General features: G+C 47.8%; 1 protein-coding gene and 1 long non-coding RNA gene across 3 annotated transcripts in view; one reads left to right on the forward strand and one right to left on the reverse strand.

Moving 5' to 3' along the window:
- AGBL4 (AGBL carboxypeptidase 4) overlaps positions 1-17396 on the forward strand; it is a 1318466-nt gene that overhangs the window by 1292286 nt on the left and 8784 nt on the right. The window lies entirely within an intron of this gene.
- Positions 5494-17396, reverse strand: part of LOC136331177 (uncharacterized) — a 60756-nt gene continuing 48853 nt past the window's right edge. For both annotated transcript variants that reach the window (XR_010730453.1, XR_010730452.1), the window contains exons 2-4: positions 8049-8447; positions 6750-6870; positions 5494-6628 (exon numbers count right to left, since the gene is read on the reverse strand). This is a non-coding gene — a long non-coding RNA (uncharacterized lncRNA). The remainder of the gene's footprint in view (positions 6629-6749; positions 6871-8048; positions 8448-17396) is intronic.

Consider the following 17396-nt stretch of genomic DNA (forward strand, 5'->3'; position numbering starts at 1 on the left):
ATTGCTGTCTGTTCAATCAATCACCTTCTGTCTCTCTCTCCCTCTTGTTCTTTGTCTCTGAGAATTTCTGTCTTTATGTGTTACTCCTTTTTGTGTCTCCTCCTCTCTTATTTCCCTCTTTTTCTAATTTACTCCCTACCCCCATTCTGTTTCTTTCTCTCTATTGCTGGTTCTGATTAAACAAATGGCTCCGGGATGAGGCCAGTCTCTGCCCAGTGGCTAGGCTAATTGATGACTGCTATAGAATTGCCTAAGTGAGGAACTCTCGTCATTAGCAAGAGATGGGTTGCCTTGGCCTACAACTAGGAAACCTTTGAAATCCTGCATCTAAATTGCCATTCTTTTGACTGCTGCTAGTGATGCTAATTAGCTGTGTTAATTGGGTGTTTTGATATTTGAAAAGCAAAGCACTCCAACTTCTTTCTCCAGAAAGCCAAATTTATTAATGAAGTTGGCAGCAGCCTTGGTCTCTTTCCACAATGGGCACAGCCAAAGATTTTGGGTAGGGGAAAGGGTTGTTCTGAGGAAGTGTCGCCTCTTCCTGGGGAGAGGGAAAGTCTTAGAAGCTGGCTGTAGATCTTCCCAGTGGTGAAATAACAGGGTGGGACACGATGTCCTTTTTCATAATGGCTACTAGACGATGAGTGCTTGAAAGGAGCTAATCATTTCCAATTTATCTCTGTATCTTCAAGACTAAGCACAGAGCCATGAACATAGTAGATATTCATAATTATTGATTGGATAAAATTTAGGTGGCTAACCTGATACCAAGAAGGGGCAAATGACACCTAGCAGCAAAGGTGAGCCTGACCCGAGGCCAGAGCTTCTGCAGGTGTAGTTCTAAATCATATATTCCTGGACACTAAGTCACGGCTAATATAGGGTTTTTAGGTTTGAGTGCACTCTGTGTGACATAATCTAGGGGCAGGGCTAATTACCCTCAACTCTGTCTATACTACTACCTCCTTTCCCTCAGAAAGCCCAGGGAAGCTCATTGGTCTTTTGTAACCTCATAAGAGCCACTGATGTCCCAGCCCAGATGTCCTCTCTGGGTCAACTTATTGCCATTATCAACTACTTAAGAATAAACTATCATGGCCTAAGGCTGGGGTATAGAAAGATGAGTCAGACCAATTGCTGTGATCAAAGACTAGTCTGAACCTGAGCATCTCAAGACACAGGCCCAATCAGATGCCTCTCAGCATCCATGGTACCCAACATACGCTGGCTCAAGGAGTCGCTTGAATGACTGAGTGAGGGAACTTGAGGAAACAGAGAAGAAAAGACACCCATATGTCTTACACTACAAGGTAGAAAGCTGCAGGTATTATGAAAGAAGAGTGGAGTTCAGAGAAGAGAGTGCTTTAGGAACAGGTTTCAAAAATATCATGAAGGAGGTAGTGATATCTAGGCTGAGCCTTGAAGGGTGACCAGGACTGAGGCCAAGGTGGAGAGAAAGCATGAGCACAGGCACAACGCTGTCAGCAGTAATTCAACAGATGTCCACTCATTGTCCCCTATGTTCCAGGGCCAGGGCCAGTGAGGGCAACAGGTACTGAGCTGCCCTCCCAGAATTCACAATCCCGGAGAGGAAAGAAGGGAGTGTGTGTGAATGTGTGTGTGTGTGCGTGTGCGTGCATGCATGTGTGTGCGTGTGTGTATGTTTGTGTTGGGGTAGATGGGGGAGGACATCTATAGCATTGAGGGGAAGGGGTCTGGAGAAAACTATTGAGTTGGCTAGGCTGGGTCCACAATATTCAAGGATCTAAGATCTTGACTTACTTGAGGCCTTTCTTCTCTCCCAGCTGTGAAGGGTGTCTGATGTGGAAGGGAAGGGAACCAGCACTGATGGGTCTCCTGCTACATACCAATGATGAGTGCTTTCCCGCAGTGTTTCTATTTGAAGTCAACTGTGTATCCTGGTTTTACAAATAAGAAGGCCAAGTTTAAGAAACTCTTTAGCGGTAGAATCTTTGTGACTCCAAAGTCCTTGACTTTTTTTTTAATACTATACCATGCTGACCAGAAAGCATGCACATTCTATACCTTCTCTTTGTGTGTGTGTGTGTGTGTGTCAGTGTGTGTGCACGCACACATGTGCCTGCTCACATTGGCCTGCATACAGCTACCAACTGTGGGCTAAAGGAGATTCTGATTACTTCCCTCCAATTATGCTCTGTTCATTCTTGCTGTTGTTTCGTGATTAGAATTAATTGCTGCTGATTACACGGTGGAAGGGAGAGGACGGTCATCAGCAGTTCCGCTTGGGGGATAAGAACATTATAATGCAAAACAAAACTGGTTCCTAAGGTCTTGAATTAAGAAACTCTCTGTGTTGAAGAAAGATTAGGCAGTCTGTGACCATAATCAATATCCTATGACCCTATCCAGGCAGAAGGACAATCTGTCCTTGTTCTGGCCCTCAGTAAAGACAAAAGGATTGAGGCAATATATTTATTTTGAAAGCTGGTTGTGTGTAAAAGCTATCTGTGTGATTTTGCAAATCTCCTCCTTATCTGTAAAATTGGGATGTTTGATGAGGTAAACTCCAAAGCCTTGTATTAGTTAAAATTCCTCTGGTTGTGCCCTGGCTGGGTGGCTCAGTGGATAAAGTGTCGACCAGGGCTGCCAGAGGTTGCAGGTTCAGTCCCTGGTCAAGGCACCTATGAGAAGCAGCCAATGAGTACACAACTAAGTGGAAAAACGAGTGAAAAAATCTCTCACTCTTTCTCATCAAAGAAAAAAAATTGTTTTTAATTCCTCTGGTTACAGTGACAGAAAAACCAACTCAAACTGACTTAAGTAAAAAGGAGAATTAAGGAGCCCAAAGGAATATTGGTGTCAGGCACACCTGGGTCAAGGGAATCCAACTGTGTCATCAGGCCTGTGTCCAGCTGCCTCCTGAGCTGTGGCTCGTTCTCCTGCAGGTTCTCCCCCCACCTCCGCATGGAGGCAAAGTGGCTCCCAGAGGCTCCCAGGGGACGGACGTTCCATTCTCTTAGCTTGAAGGCTGATTCCGCCTCTCACAGGTCCCAGCATTGAGTCTTGTTGAGCTTAGGCCATACCTGACTATTCCCTATGGCAAGGGGAATTCAGCGCTCTGATTGGCCAGGATAGGGTCCACTCTATCCCTGGAGTCTGGGGAGGTCAGCTCCTCCTGAGCCACAGGGACTGAGATTGGGGGTTCAACATGGAAGGACAGTGGAGTGTTGTAAAAGGGAAATAGATAAATATCAGGAAAACAAAGCAAAACAGATGTCCACCGTTGGCACGTTCCTGCTCGGATATTTTATGACTCTCTAATCATTGGTGCTCTGTCAAGTTCAGCCTAGAAGACGTGAAGGTCGATAAAGTGCAGGGAGTACATGAATTCAGGAGGTGTGGTTAAAGGGAAAAGAGAAGATAAGTACCTGTTTTTGGAGCATTCACTTCGTTAAGGCCCATACTGGGTGCTTTCACTTTCATTATGCCATTCAATCTCCACAATACTCTGGGAGTAGGTATTCTTATTCCCACTTTCAGATAAGAAAATTGAGGATTAGGTGGTGAACCCCTTGTCTGAGGTTTATTTACTTATTATTTTTTACGTGTTCTCTCCATGAGCATTCTTTAGTGGGGTTAAACTCGCCGAGGACGAGGAGGACACCAGCTCGGCCCTGCAGGAGCCCACAGTGGAGGAGAGAGAGGCAGAGAGCAGTGGAGCTTATGGCTACAGGGGGTTCAGCCTCAGCCTAGCAGGGGCCGACCCAGGGCTGGTTCCCACCTCTGTCTGCTGGCTCCCAGGCTGTGCTCCTTTTTATTTTATTATTATTTTTATTGTTCTCAAGACCCTGGTCCAAGGCTCCCTACTCTGCTAAGGTAGGGTATTGTTCCAAAGTCTATATAGTTCAAGAGGAACTCGTCTCCCGGGAAGCCCTGCAGTACTCAACTGGCTTCACCCTCTAGTAACTAGTTGTCACAGGAAGATGACCCCTTTAACCCAGGATCACCTGCATGGGGCTAGAGGGTCGTTATCTCCCCCACAGAACCTTTCCATGTCTGTACCCCAGCAAGAGCAGCATCTTCAGCCTGACATGTCGCCTTGGAAATGCCGATCAGCTACTGAGGTCTCCTCCTCCTCCTCCTCAGACAGTCCATCCTCCAGAGTCCTCAGTTCTGCCCTTTCCCCCTTCCCCATGCACGACGGAGGAACTACAGGCCACTTTGCCTTCTGGAGTTTGTGATGTGCACTTTCAACCTTTCTCTCCCTAAAACCACATTCTCCATCAGTCACCAGTAAGTGGACTCCATTTCTCCTCCCAGGAAGCCCTCAGATAACCTGGGCCCAGGAAGAAGGTAGGGACCAGATTTCCTTCCAAATTCCCACCATTAGCAGCAAAATATTTACTGACCACCTAATATGTCATACTCTCAGCTAGGCGCAGGCAAGCTTATGAATGAAGTGGGCATAGTTTTTGCAATCATGGAACTTGATTGTCTAGAACAGTGGTCTCCAACCTTTTTTGGGCCACAGACTGGTTTAATGTCAGAAAGTATTTTCACAGACCGGCCGTTAGGGTGGGACAGATAAATGTATCACATGATCGAGACAAGCGTCAAGAATGAGTCTTAGATGGATGTAACAGAGGGAATCTGGTCATTTCTTAAAAATAAAACATCACTCAGACTTCAATATAAATAAAATGGAAATAATGTAAGTTATTTATTCTTTCTCTGCAGACCGGTACCAAATGGCCCACGGACCAGTACCGGTCCGTGGCCCGGGGGTTGGGGACCACTGGTCTAGAAGAGACAGATCTTTATCAAAATATCCCCCCCCCTTCCACACACACACACACACACACACACACACACACACACACACACACGTGAAGTTGCCAATGTAAGAAAACTCTGAAAGGTGCCAGGAGGTGCCAGGTGGGTATGTGATGGTGGGCACTGACCTGGCCCAGGGGCAGGGGAGGCTTTCTTGAGGAAGTGGTGGGTGAGCCAAGGGCTAAAGAATTAGCGGGAGTTACCTGGAGGCAATGAGGCTGGGGCTCTGGGGCAGCCTGTCGGGCAGAGGCTCTGCCACAGGGAAGTATGAAGTGGCCCATGATTGGTTTAAGAAATTGTATTACTCAAGAGATACTACTTGTCTTACTGTTACGAACAGAATAAGAGTGAGTGAGATGTGGGACAGGTGTGCTTTACATCCTGACTGAGCAGAGCCAGAGTGTCTGTCACAGCGGAGGAGGCAGGCAGGCACACGAATGGACCGGCTGGTCCATCAGGGATGTGGGAGAGTGAGAATGGAAAAAGAAAAGCTCCGGAGAAAATAGACTCCACCCTAACGGCTGGATAAATGTGTTCATCTCATTAGGAGTTTAAGCCCAGCTTCTTACCCATTCTCTGAGTGGGATCACGTCAGCTTTGCCTGACATGAAACCAAGGTGTCCCCAAAAGAACATTAGATACAAGGAAATGACAACAGCTAGACATTACAGTGAAGTTTTATTGTAGGAATCAGAGGATTCACTTGGCACAACTGTGCAGCAAAATCAAATGAGGCGATGCTTTTACTAAGAAGAGTGCCACAGCAGGGACTCTAGGGAGCACAGCTACCTGGCTTCTGGAGTCATGTTCAGACTTCATATTCAAGATGCATGGTGACAATATCACCAGGCTCCCCAAGACAGAAATGCAGTATGCCATCCTTGATGCTTTTCCTAGTCCTGCCACTTCCGCCAGCACCCCACATTCGACCCCCTTGTCACATCAGTCTACTTGACAAATATTTCTAATTCTATTCCTTCCTCGTTTCTTCACTGTGATGTTCTAACTCAGGCCCCCACTGCCCTCTCTGCACCAGAACCATCCTTCCTGTCTCCAGTCCTGGTCCCTTCCAAGCCTTCCCCTTCTAGAGCCACAGGAGCAATTGTCGTGAAGCCAAATCTGACATTCTCTCTCCCTCCCTTAACATTCTGCCACGGCTTATTACTTGCAATATAAAGTTCATGCTTATTACGTCACACAAGGTGCTCATCACCTGTCTTTATGTATTTCTCAAGCTTCCTTGTAGAAGGTATTCCAGCCACACCAAGAGTCTTAGAGTCTTCAGAGGGAGAGCCATCCTCAGCACGCTGGCACATACCTCTGCCTCTGTTCAGGGGTGCCCCTCCCTGCCATGTTCACGTGGTCAGTTCCTGCTTCTCCTCCACGTCCCCCGGGTTTCACTCTGATCCTACGTGTGTTTGTTTGCTTATTGCCTGTCTTCCCTATTGTGATGTGAACTCCATGAGAATAGTGACCTTGTTGTTTTGTTCACAGAAAACTACCTGATGCAGACTAGATTTTCCATTGTTTGTTGACTAAATTGTTTAATGAAGACTTATCTCAAAAAAAAAAAAAAAAGAGTTTTTCTTCCCCAGTTCAGCTCAGGTGTTGCCTCCTCTAAGAAGTCTTCCAGGGCTCCCCCAATGATCAGTCTTCCTTTCTGTACCCCCACTTCCTTCACTTCTGTCTGCCATGGTAGTCGTTGCCCTACAGTGTAACTTATTTACACGACTTCTCTCACGGCTGCTGGGAGGCAGGGGCTGACCTCTGATTTCGGAATCCACAGCAACTGGCCCAGAGCCTCACACAGCAGCTAATAAATATTAAATGAAGGAACAAATTAATTGTAAGTTTAAAATTGTAAATAATTGTAGCATAATAATATATTAAAAAACCATAGGCCTTGAGTAGAACAGATGAGACTGAATCCTAACCTCCGATTGCTAGCTGAGTGATGTTAGACATGCGGCGTCTCCGAACCTCGGTTTTCTAACCTTTGACGTGGGGATGGTGAAATGTACCTTGGTTTCTGCATAAATGAAAGTAGCACAGTACCTAGAAAATAGTAAATAATCATAAACATCAATTCTATCCCCTGACTTTCAAGTTCCGGACGACAATGAAGAAGGACGCACACAGGGGCGGGAAGGACAGTCACCGGGTGTGAAAGCCAGGAGGACCCTCACGATCGGAATCTAAGCCCAACATCATACTTTCTCTAAGGGTGGGGTCCTTTCTGTTTTGCTTTGAGATGAAACAAGCATGTCCCCAAATGAAGATTAAATGCCAGGCGGTGACCAAGAATGAGGTCTTAGAACGGAATCTCACTATAGTTATGGCCATGCCTGGTGAAACTGTGATGTAAGCCCAGTTCCTCCTAATTATCAAACGGGGAAATGAATGTCCGGGGTGGCGGATCAGTGACCTGCCCCAGATCATACAGCCACTCGGTGGGAGCTGGTGCTCCAACGTGGGCCTCTTGACACACAGGATGTAGGTCATCCAGTAACTCCTGGAAGTGCTTCAGATCCAGGCCTAATCAGGAGTGGGCTCTTTTGTATTTTTTAAAGATTAGGGACCCCATATTCCATCCCTTCAGCCAACTCTTTAATGGGCTTCTTAAATATGGAGCTAGTTTTATTTTTTACTTTGCTCTCTAGCCAATGACTGAGCCCCCAATTTCCCAGTCACAGAATGGCCCAGGCACCAACTGAGCTTTGCAGGTCCCTCCTAAGCATCATCTTTGCTGAGCTGTTCTTATGACCCTTTCAGCAGGTGGGGTCACCAGACTCTGTGAGGTTCCCTAGTTCAGTTAATGCAAAGGCTCGTAAGATAGCTCTTACAACTTGTTCATTCCATTCCAAGTCTAGCCCACGGTCATTCCCAGCACTCCCGGTTCTCATTAATCCCAGAGGACAGAATGTGCAAAGCGAATGAGTTTGAACATGAGAAGGAGTATTGACTATAAGGTGATGATAAACTCAGGTATCACCATCCACAGACCTGGAGCAGAGATTCTTAACATAGGGGACGATGCAGATTCCTTTGAAAAGGATAAATATTCTCCCCAGAAAAACTGACCTATACACATAAAATTTTGCCTGTAAGATCAGAAGGTTCAGGAACCTCAGTTGGCCCCAGGTAGAACTCCTTGATCTGGAGGCTGAATGGTTTCAAAACATCAACAAGTCACCCCCTACCCAAACTTAATAGACCAGAAAACTGACATTTACCGGAGACTTGCTCGAAGGAAGGCCAAGGCCTCGCAGTTGCTCCGAACCAGAGCTGAGGCCAGAAGCCAGGAGCGTTGAGAGCTCTTCCTGCTCTTTCCACCTCTCTTCCTTCTCCCCGCTCCACCTGCTCCAAGATGCTGCTGTGCAAATATTTCCTTTGGTCTTTGGTCTTGTTTTTATGTTGCATCAGTTGAAGCTTCTGAAATATCTATGAGCCAAGCAGGGGCTGAGCATCTATCAGAGCAGCAGAGCCTCCTTTGGGGCGAGCCCCATCCAAGTCTCGACAATTGCTGAGCGGGGCCCAGCTGGGCAGGCACAGCAGGTTCTGAGAGCCTATTTCCAGAGCGGCGGCCAACCATCAGTGGGCAGAGGGAGGCGCTGCTGTGAAGTAGCTGGTGCCTAGGGCAGAAGAAGAGGAGCCGTGAGGGAGCCACAAAGCAAGTGATGGTGTGGAAGCTGGAGGGAGAGGCTAGCTTCCCTCGTGAGTGAAGAATGAGTCTGAGATAGAGGTGGGATGTAAACACCAGCAGTCCAGGGCAAGTAGGCAAGGGAGACTGAGGTTTGTTTTGCTAGGGATGGAGGGATGCCACTCTTCCTGCCAAAGTGATGGGAGGAAGGGGATAGATGATCATCCTATGAGGTCAGTGCAGCCAGTGAGGTCAGCTTCCTTGCCCCTCCCCTGTCTCCAAGGGTCCATTCAGGGATGACCCTTCCCAGGCAGGGAAGCTGAGGCCCCTCAGTCATACCCTCACCCCCTCTCCTATGTCACTTGCTGCCCCTCCACCAGAGACTGCATTTTCTAGACACCAGCTCTCACCAGGGGTGAATTGTTCCTACTACCCAGGGAATGTTTGAAAATGCCTGAAGACATTTTTGGTTGTCACATGAGGTGGGTATTCTGCTGGCATTTAGTAGAAGAAGCCGGGGGGGGGGGGCGCTAAGCATCCTACAATGCATAGGACCGCTCCTTACAACAGAATCACCCAGCCTCCAATGTCAAAGGTGTCTGGCCTATCAGCAGCTCAAGGGCAGGGCCACCCCTGGCTTTGTCGCTCTGTATGCCCAGTGTCTATGCTCTCTAAACCTACTACGTGGCCCAACACATAGGAGGTGCTTGGAAAGTGTCTTCTGAATAAATACATGAATGACAACAACCTACCTAACATGGTCTGGAGTCTAAACCCACCCCCCTCTGCCCCAGAGTCATCCCATCCAGACTCAGACAGTTAAAACTGAGGTCAGAGCTCCATCTGTTCTAGCCTAGCCAGCCCCTAGCCTGATTTCTCTTCCAGACGCCCCATCAAGGTGGTAGGTACCAGCTCCATGCCTGATAAAGTGGGCCATTATCAGCCTGGCTGGAAAGGCTTAACCCTGCTTCATGGAAACACTTCTCCTAAGGAAGAGCGGAGAGAGTACGAATTAGAACTAGCGATCATCTAGGTTAACCTTAGCCAATTTTACAGGAAACCGAGGGACACAGCATGGGAAGGGACCCGCAAGGTCTTATCCCTGAGCATCCAGAACACAGGCTTTTAGCCTGACCTGTGGTGGCACAGTGGATAAAGCATTGACCTGGAACACTGAGGTCGCCTATTCAAGACCCTGGACTTGCCTAGTCAAGGCACATACAACAAACAAGTTGATGCTTCCTGCCCACCCCACCCCCCACCATCCTTTCTCTCTCTCCCTCCTTTCTTTAAAATCAACAAATAAAATCTTAAAAAGAAAAAACAGGATTTTAAAAACAACTTCATCTTCCCCGCCCTCTGTCTCTCTGTCCCTCATTTTCTCCCTCCCTCGCTTATCTTGTTTTTTGCTTGGTTTGTTTGTTTGTTTTTTCCTTGTCTCTGTTAATAACCCAAACATGTGCTAAATGATGCTGAAAATAAGTTTGAGCATGACACACCTTGTCCTTGAAGAGGTCATGTTTTGTTGGAAATGATGGGTTCATAAATAATAATGATAATAAAAGAGCTGCTGCTTGCCCCGCATTGTGCTAAGTGCTTTGGATACATAGTTTCTGATCAACACAGTAATCCTGTGAGGTAGGTAACAGTATCCATTGCAGAGGTGAAAAACTGAGGCTCAGAGAAGGTATGTAGCTTGTCCAGAGTCACACAGCCAAATGTACAGGAGCTAAAAATCAAAGCCCATGCTTTTCAGATTTTAAACCCCACATTCTAATAGATGCACCGTGGGATGCAGTGTCAGGGAAAGAGGCTTAGACTTACTTATGGAAAACCATGGATTCCAGACTTAAGACTTTCTATCATACCCTGTAGGTAACAGGCAGTTGGTATAGGGTTATAAGTTGGGAAGTGATTTACAAGTAGCAAATGTGAGAATTTTCCTCAGTCAAAATGGGGAGAAACTGAAGCAAGAAGATTGATCAGGAGGCTGAAGCAATAGTTCAGATAAGAGACAAGGTTCTGAACTAAAGGAACGGTAGTGGGAGAAGGGAGGGGGCGGGTTTGCGATATGTTTAAGTGGGGGGCAGAAACAGCACTTGGTCCAGCACAGGCACTTCCTGACCTTGAGAGGCATCAAATAATGCAAATAAAAAGGACCCTGGAGTTAGACGTATTTTGGATCCACATCCTGGTAAATGTACTTGCTGCTTATGTGGGAGGTATTGGGCATCTCCAAGTGACACTGAGGGTCAGGCGGGGTGGGGCAGCTGAGCATCCAGCAAGGCGTTTGGCACAGTCAGAACCGACTCCTCCAGGGTCTTCCTCCGCGGCTCTTAGCCAAGCAAGTGAACTCTGGGAGAATGCAGGCGCTGACTAACAGCCTCCAAAGATGGCCAGATCCTAACCCCTGGAACCTGTAAATGTGGCTTGTGAACCCTCAGTGCAACACATGTGCCCTTAGATGAGGAAGGCAGAGGGGAATCTGACACATACAGAGGAGGAGGAGGCAATGTGACCCAGGAGACAGAGAACGGAGTGGTGTGCTCACAAGCGAAGGCATGCTGGCAGCCACCAGAAGTTTGGAAAAGGCCAGAAACGGTTTCTCTTCTAGAACCTGAAGAGGGAGTACAGCCCTGTTAACACCTTGATTTGGGCCCACTGAAACTAACTTTTCAGATTCCTGGCCTCCAGAACTATGAGAAAGTAAAGTTTTCTCATATCTGTTGTATTAGGCAGCCAAGTTTGAGATAATTTGTTACACTGAAAATAGAGACCTAATATAGAGCCTCACAGTTATCCCAAACTTCACTTCATGGTCATTCTCCCCACCATTAATATGTATGCACTCATCTGCAGGCTCCTGTCTGCTGCGAGCCTCTCAGAAGACACCTACGCTTTTGAGCTGTTTCCCATGTTAAGGAGGAGGGCTCCTCCCCTGTCTGTCCATCTCTCCCTTCCTCAGTCCCTCCTCTGCCTCACCCGCTGTTTTTGTCTCCATTTTAGCTTGCTGCAACTCATTCACTGTCTCTCCCTTCTGCCTGCGACTCTCTGCTGTTTTTCCTTTTGTCTCTTCCCGTCTCCTCTCCCGCTCTCTCCTCCTCCTCACTGTCCCCATTTGTATTTTTCCCTCTCACGTGCCTTTTGACTCCCCGCCGCTTTGTCATTCACTTCCTATTTTTGTCTCTGCCCCTCACTCCATTTCTCTCCAGTTTTCAAGCTGGGTTTCTCTCCTCATCTTTCTTCGCCACCCTCAACACTTTCTCTGTGTGTCTTCCTGTCTATGTGCATCTCTTTCTCTTTTGGTCTCTGCCTCTGCCTGTTTCGCTTGGTCTGTCCTTCCCTTCTGCTGTGCCTCCATGTCTCTCTCGGTCTCTCTCTTGCCTCCTCACCTCGAGGGCACCTCAGGACTTGTCTGCAATTGGAAAGGACTCTGCAATTACTCCTGCAGCCTCCACACTGCACTTGAGAGAAGGATTCATCTGTTTAGTCATGCACCTGTCCGACACCGTGGGAGGATGAGTGAGGGAGGCAGCGACAAGAGATATTTCATTGTCACATTGTTCTTCTGACTTCACCTAGAGGCTCCTACACAGGTGCCTCTTAATATTCCAGCAGTGCTGTCAGCCTTACCAAAGAGAAATTGCTCTTCTCTGGCCTACCCCTCTGCTGAATTAATCGATCTCCTTTAATGATGATCATCTGTGGCTGGCATGGGGAGGCATGTGGGCAGAGAAAGAATTCTAGGTAGGAGTTTCCAAATAGGGAGCAGGCAGGAGTTAAAAATTTTTTATCTGGAGGCAGGATGATGGCAAGGAAAGACCTACATGAGGACAGGGACTGTGTCTGTTTTTCCCTTCGTTGTATTCCAGCTCTTAGAACAGTGTCCGGCTTGTAGAGTATTCTTAATAAATGTAAGACTGAATGAGTAAATTGAGCAAATGAATTACTGAATGAATGAATGAATGAATGAATGAATGAATAGGCCTTAATCTTCCTTGTGCCAATACTTGATGCACCTCAGTACACAAGCCAGTTTTGATTTCTCATCTGCAAAATGGGGTGGTAAGCAGGCCTGCCACAGCACACACTTAGTTGGGAAAGAACGTGAATTGCAGATCGGATGAGTGAGGCCCGACCTCAGGCCCTGCAGGGCTGGGCAGGCAGCGGGAGCTCACGGGGTGGTCCTGGAATAGCTGGAGGGAGTGAAATGTGTGGAAACAGCCTCAGAGATGAGGGCCTGTGAGGGAAGGAGGCGCATGGAGAAGGGAGGCCCCAGGCAAGGCAGAAGGATGTGTGTGAGACACGTCCCCTCTGGAGCTGCTCCGGGAGGTGGGGAGGGTGTGCAGTCAGGAAAGGGCCATGCACGGAGAAGGAGGCGTTCCTGACTCCCAGGGAGGACTCATCCCCAAGGCTGACCATTATCCATCCCGAGCAGTGGGATTGGACTGGATTTAGCAAGAGTTCGGTTATGAAATGACTAGTCAGGGCTCCCATCTCAGAGGAGGAGGATCAGCTTATCGTTGGTGCTGGCCAGCTCCTTAGCCCCCTCCAGGCCATCTGAAGTGCACCCCTCATTTTCAGTGAGGCCTCCCCTGGCCACTCAACCTAATGCTGTGATCTGCCCCTGACCCCCAGCACTCCCCTTACCCTGTTCTTTATCTTGACCTTATAGCACACATCACTCTGGCATCCTTGATAGTTTCCAGACGTATTAGATTGACAGTTGGGGTCCCATCGCTAGAAGGTAAACTCCATGGAGACAGGAATCTTTGTCAGCTCTTTCCACTGTGTCAGGTGCCTAAAATAACTTGACACATAGTAGGTTCTCCATAAATACTTGCTGAATGAAAGAATGGGGATGGGTTTTTTTCACAAGTTTATTGTGTTGAGGTCTTTTCTTGAACTTACCCTGTTAACACTGGAAAGTACTTGAGGGAGAGAACTCTTTACCCACAGAGCAGTCAGGCTCCGAGAAGGGAAGTGGTCAAGGTCTCATGGCAAGTTACTGACTAACACCAGGCTGGTCTCCTGAGTCCCACTTATGTGCTCATTCAGTGTAGCAGATCTGAGGCCCTGAGACAGAAAAACAGAGGCCCCCGCAGTCCCTGCCACTATCAGGAAGACCTTGGGACCCCCTGAGAATGGGGAGAATGAGTGGAAGAACTGTGCAGAAGGGAACGCATCACACAGCTGTCCGTGGGGACGGGGTGTGGGCTGCATGACAAGGCAAGGGGAGTAAGCAAAAACATAACATAAAACCCGCAAATGCATAGACACAGAGAACGGTAGGGTGGTTACAAGAGGGGAGGGCGGGTGGGGCAGGTAGAAGAGAATAAAGGGCGATAAATGGTGATAAAGCATGCCTTTGGATGGTGAACACACGATACAATGTACAGGTAATGTGTGATAGAACTGTACACTAAAACCTATATAATAGTGTTATTAACTGATGTCACCCCAATAAATTCAATAATAAAATAAACAGTGACATGAATAATCCCAAAGAACTGATAGTTCAGAAACCATTTCCATTATCTGATTTTTTTTTTCCTATTTCTGATTTTTCCTATTTCCTATTTAAAGACCTGGATCTTCTAGGCTTCTAGAACTCAAACCGAACTCCTTGCCCCTCCCCTGAACCTGCCCCTCCTCCCCAAGTCTTCTGCATTCCAGATCATGGCACCCCCATCCACCCAGCTGTGAAATACAGCAGGAATTGTCCTTCATCCCTTCTCTCCCTCAGGTCCCACGTGCAACCTGTCAGTAGCTCCTGCTGCCTCTTCCCCCAGACTCATGTCTTCCGGCCTCTGGGGCCTCTTTCCCGAGTCAGGCCCCGCCCCTCTCCCGGACCACTGCAGCAGTCTCCCGGCTGATCGACCTGCTGCCACTCTGCGTTTCTTATTTTAAGCATAGCAGTGACCTTTTAAGAATATAAATCAGACCATCTCATTTTCCTGCTTAAAATTCTTTAGTAGCTTCCCATTCACTTAGAGGATCCAGACTCCTTAAGGTGGCCCAGATTAAGGTTCCATGTGACCCAGCCCTTGTCCGTCTGTCCACATCAGCCCTCTTTCAGCCCCTGTCTCCTTCAAGGACCCTTCGCACATGCCGCCCTTCCTCCTTCATAGATGCTGCCACACCCACTGTCCACTCTCAGTTCCCAGGTCCTCTGCTCAGAGAGGCCTGCCCACACCCCTGCCTACAGCAGCACCCTCGCTGCCCTCAGTTACAGACCCAGTGCATTTCTTCAGACCACTATTCCAATTGCAATTATGTATTTCTCTGGGTGTTTTATTCCTTTGCCATCTGTTTCCACTTCTAGCCTTAAAAACCATTGTCCTCATTTCTTTGTTTGTTTGTTTTCTTTTATTTTGTTGTTGTTGTTGTTGTTTTACCATAGGATGCCCTGAGCCTTCCAGAAAGTCTGAGTATACTTGACGATTGATAAATACAATCACTGAATGAATAATCGCTGCAACCATAAAGATTTACTGGTTTTTATTGCCGACGGAAGTTTAAATTCCTTAATTTGGCATTCAGAGCTTTCACTGAGCTGTCTGCCGCCTACTTACTATTGCAGCCTCACCCTGTGCGCTACACAGCCGCTGCACGGCCCTTGGGCCTTTCTCTCTCTTATTCCTGGCCCAAGGTCATTTCCCTCATCACACTTTGTGCTTCCACTGACACTCGTCTCTCTCCTCCTCCCCCTTTCAGATTCACTTCGGTCCTTCTAATCTTTGTCATACACCCACTTCCATGAAGCCTTTCCCAGTCCCTCCATTTGGAATTAAATCTCCTTCTACATGTTCACAGAATTTAGTGTTGGAGTTTACGCTCATACTCAAGAGAGGAAAAAGCGTAAGCATGGTGTGGAAAGACTCTCTGGCTCATGTGCTGCTACCTCTATCACTTGCAAGCCACGGGATTCGGGGTAACTATGCAAACTCTCCTTTTTTCCGTGTCCTCTTCTGTGAAGTGTGTGTAGAATCGTGCTTTGGCCCTGCAGGGTGTGGTGAGGGTTGGCAATAGCAGCTACAGTGTACAGTGCACAGGGTAAAGGTGGCAACGTCACAGCCTGCTTGGTACCGTAGTTCATTTCAACATGTTGGTTTCTTCCTCTAGACGGTAAATTTGTACTTGTCTGATTTTTCTGTATCTAACCCCAGTCCCTGTCACTCTTTGTAGCAGGATACACATCGGAGGAGGCCAGCAAATGTTTGAGTAAATGAATGAGATCGAGCAGTAAATGTCCAAACCCTCAGTGCCCACTGAAGGGTCCCACGAAGTAGGAGGCAGGTGTTACAGACAGCCACTCTTTAATTCAAAACAGTTCTGGGCAAAATCACCAAGTCAGTCTGAGTTTCAGACAGTCCAGCAGAACCCTCCTGCTTCACTGATTTTAGGGTCCTGATCCCCCCTACCATCTGCAGAAAACAGATCGGTGAGCTACACGAGGATCTGACGAGGCTGACATTTCCAACTCAAGACCATCCTGAGATTTTTTTCTGGCAAAGAAAAGTTGGGAGTTATCACCCCAATTCGTTTCTCTCTTCATTCTGCAATATATCGAAAGGGTTCCAGCCAAGAGAGTTATTGCCTTCTCCTTGCCCAGATCTTAAATCTTTGTTCAAAGACAGCTTGTGTTAATTGAAAGCACTCAATCACTCTCACCCCGTCTCCTGCCCACATCCCATTTCTTGACTCAAACAGGGCCATCGCCGTAAATAATATGGAGTGAGGCTGTCGGGGTTAAGGAACATGTAATATGATTGGAGAGGGGGAGGGACAGAGGGTTGTCCCAGACCAACTCCCACCTTTAAAACACTGTCTTTTGAACAGAGCTTGTCTGGAATGATCAACACCTCACAGTGGAACATGTGACTGGCACGGCCCACGTCCTTTCCCCAGTAGAGCTCAAGAGTATTGGTTAACAAGGATATCTTCCAGGGTTGCTTCGAGTCTGTCTGTCACTGCAGGTTGGGGAGGAAGGGTTCAGGCTTCCCTCTTCCCCACTCATTTATTTATATCAGTTAGTCACACACATCATCATAACAACCTTGTGAGGCGGACATCACCGTTCCATCTACAGACAAGAAAACTGAGGCACAGGAGATCAATTTGCTTTTGTGAGGTCCCAAAGTGCTCTAGTTCTTTATCATTACATAACAAATCCACCCCCCCCCCCCTCTCCCCAAACATAGTGATTAAATGAATAGCTATTCTCTCATGTTTTCTTTGGGTCAGAAATTTGGGAAGGGCTTGGCTGCATGGTTCTAGCTTGGAGTCTTTGATGGAGCTGCAGTTGGACAATGACCGGGGCTAGAGGAGCAGCGTGCTGGAGGAGCTGTGGGTGGCTAGGACTCTCTCTCCATCGGAGTCTCTCCGAGTAGTCTCAGGGCTGCTCCCTGCACCCCCTCCATGGGCTATTTTGGGCTTCCTCACAGCATGGTGGCCTCAGGACTGCTTGCATGGTGGTTCAGGACCCCAGCTGGAGTCTTCCAGTAAGCAAGGGGCAAGTTACATCGCCTTTCCTGACCTTGCCTCAGAAGTCCTGCAGAATCACTTCTGCCACTTGTCTTGGTTATGGGTGAGTCACAACCGCACCCAGACTCAAGGAGAGGAGACACAGACCACATCATCAGTAGAAGGGGTGTCAAGGTCATAGCAGAAAATAACATGTGAGATGGAGCTACTATTGCAGATGTCTTTGGAAAATGCAATCTGCTATACACAGCATGTGGCAGAGCCAGGATTTGGATTAGATACATCTGATTCCAGAACTTCCACTGCAACTTTTCATCCCAGTACACAGGGACCTCTCCTTTCCACGGGGCCCCGGTAGCTCTTGCTGTTGGCGCACATGATCATGAGCTGATCTCCCCAGGCTGACAAGAGCCTGGCTGGGTTGAAGCAGCCAGCTGCCTCTGCGGGCTCTGGC

The sequence above is a fragment of the Saccopteryx bilineata genome, chromosome 3 (genome assembly GCF_036850765.1).
Source record: "Saccopteryx bilineata isolate mSacBil1 chromosome 3, mSacBil1_pri_phased_curated, whole genome shotgun sequence".
In the NCBI taxonomy this organism is placed as follows: Eukaryota; Metazoa; Chordata; class Mammalia; order Chiroptera; family Emballonuridae; genus Saccopteryx; species Saccopteryx bilineata.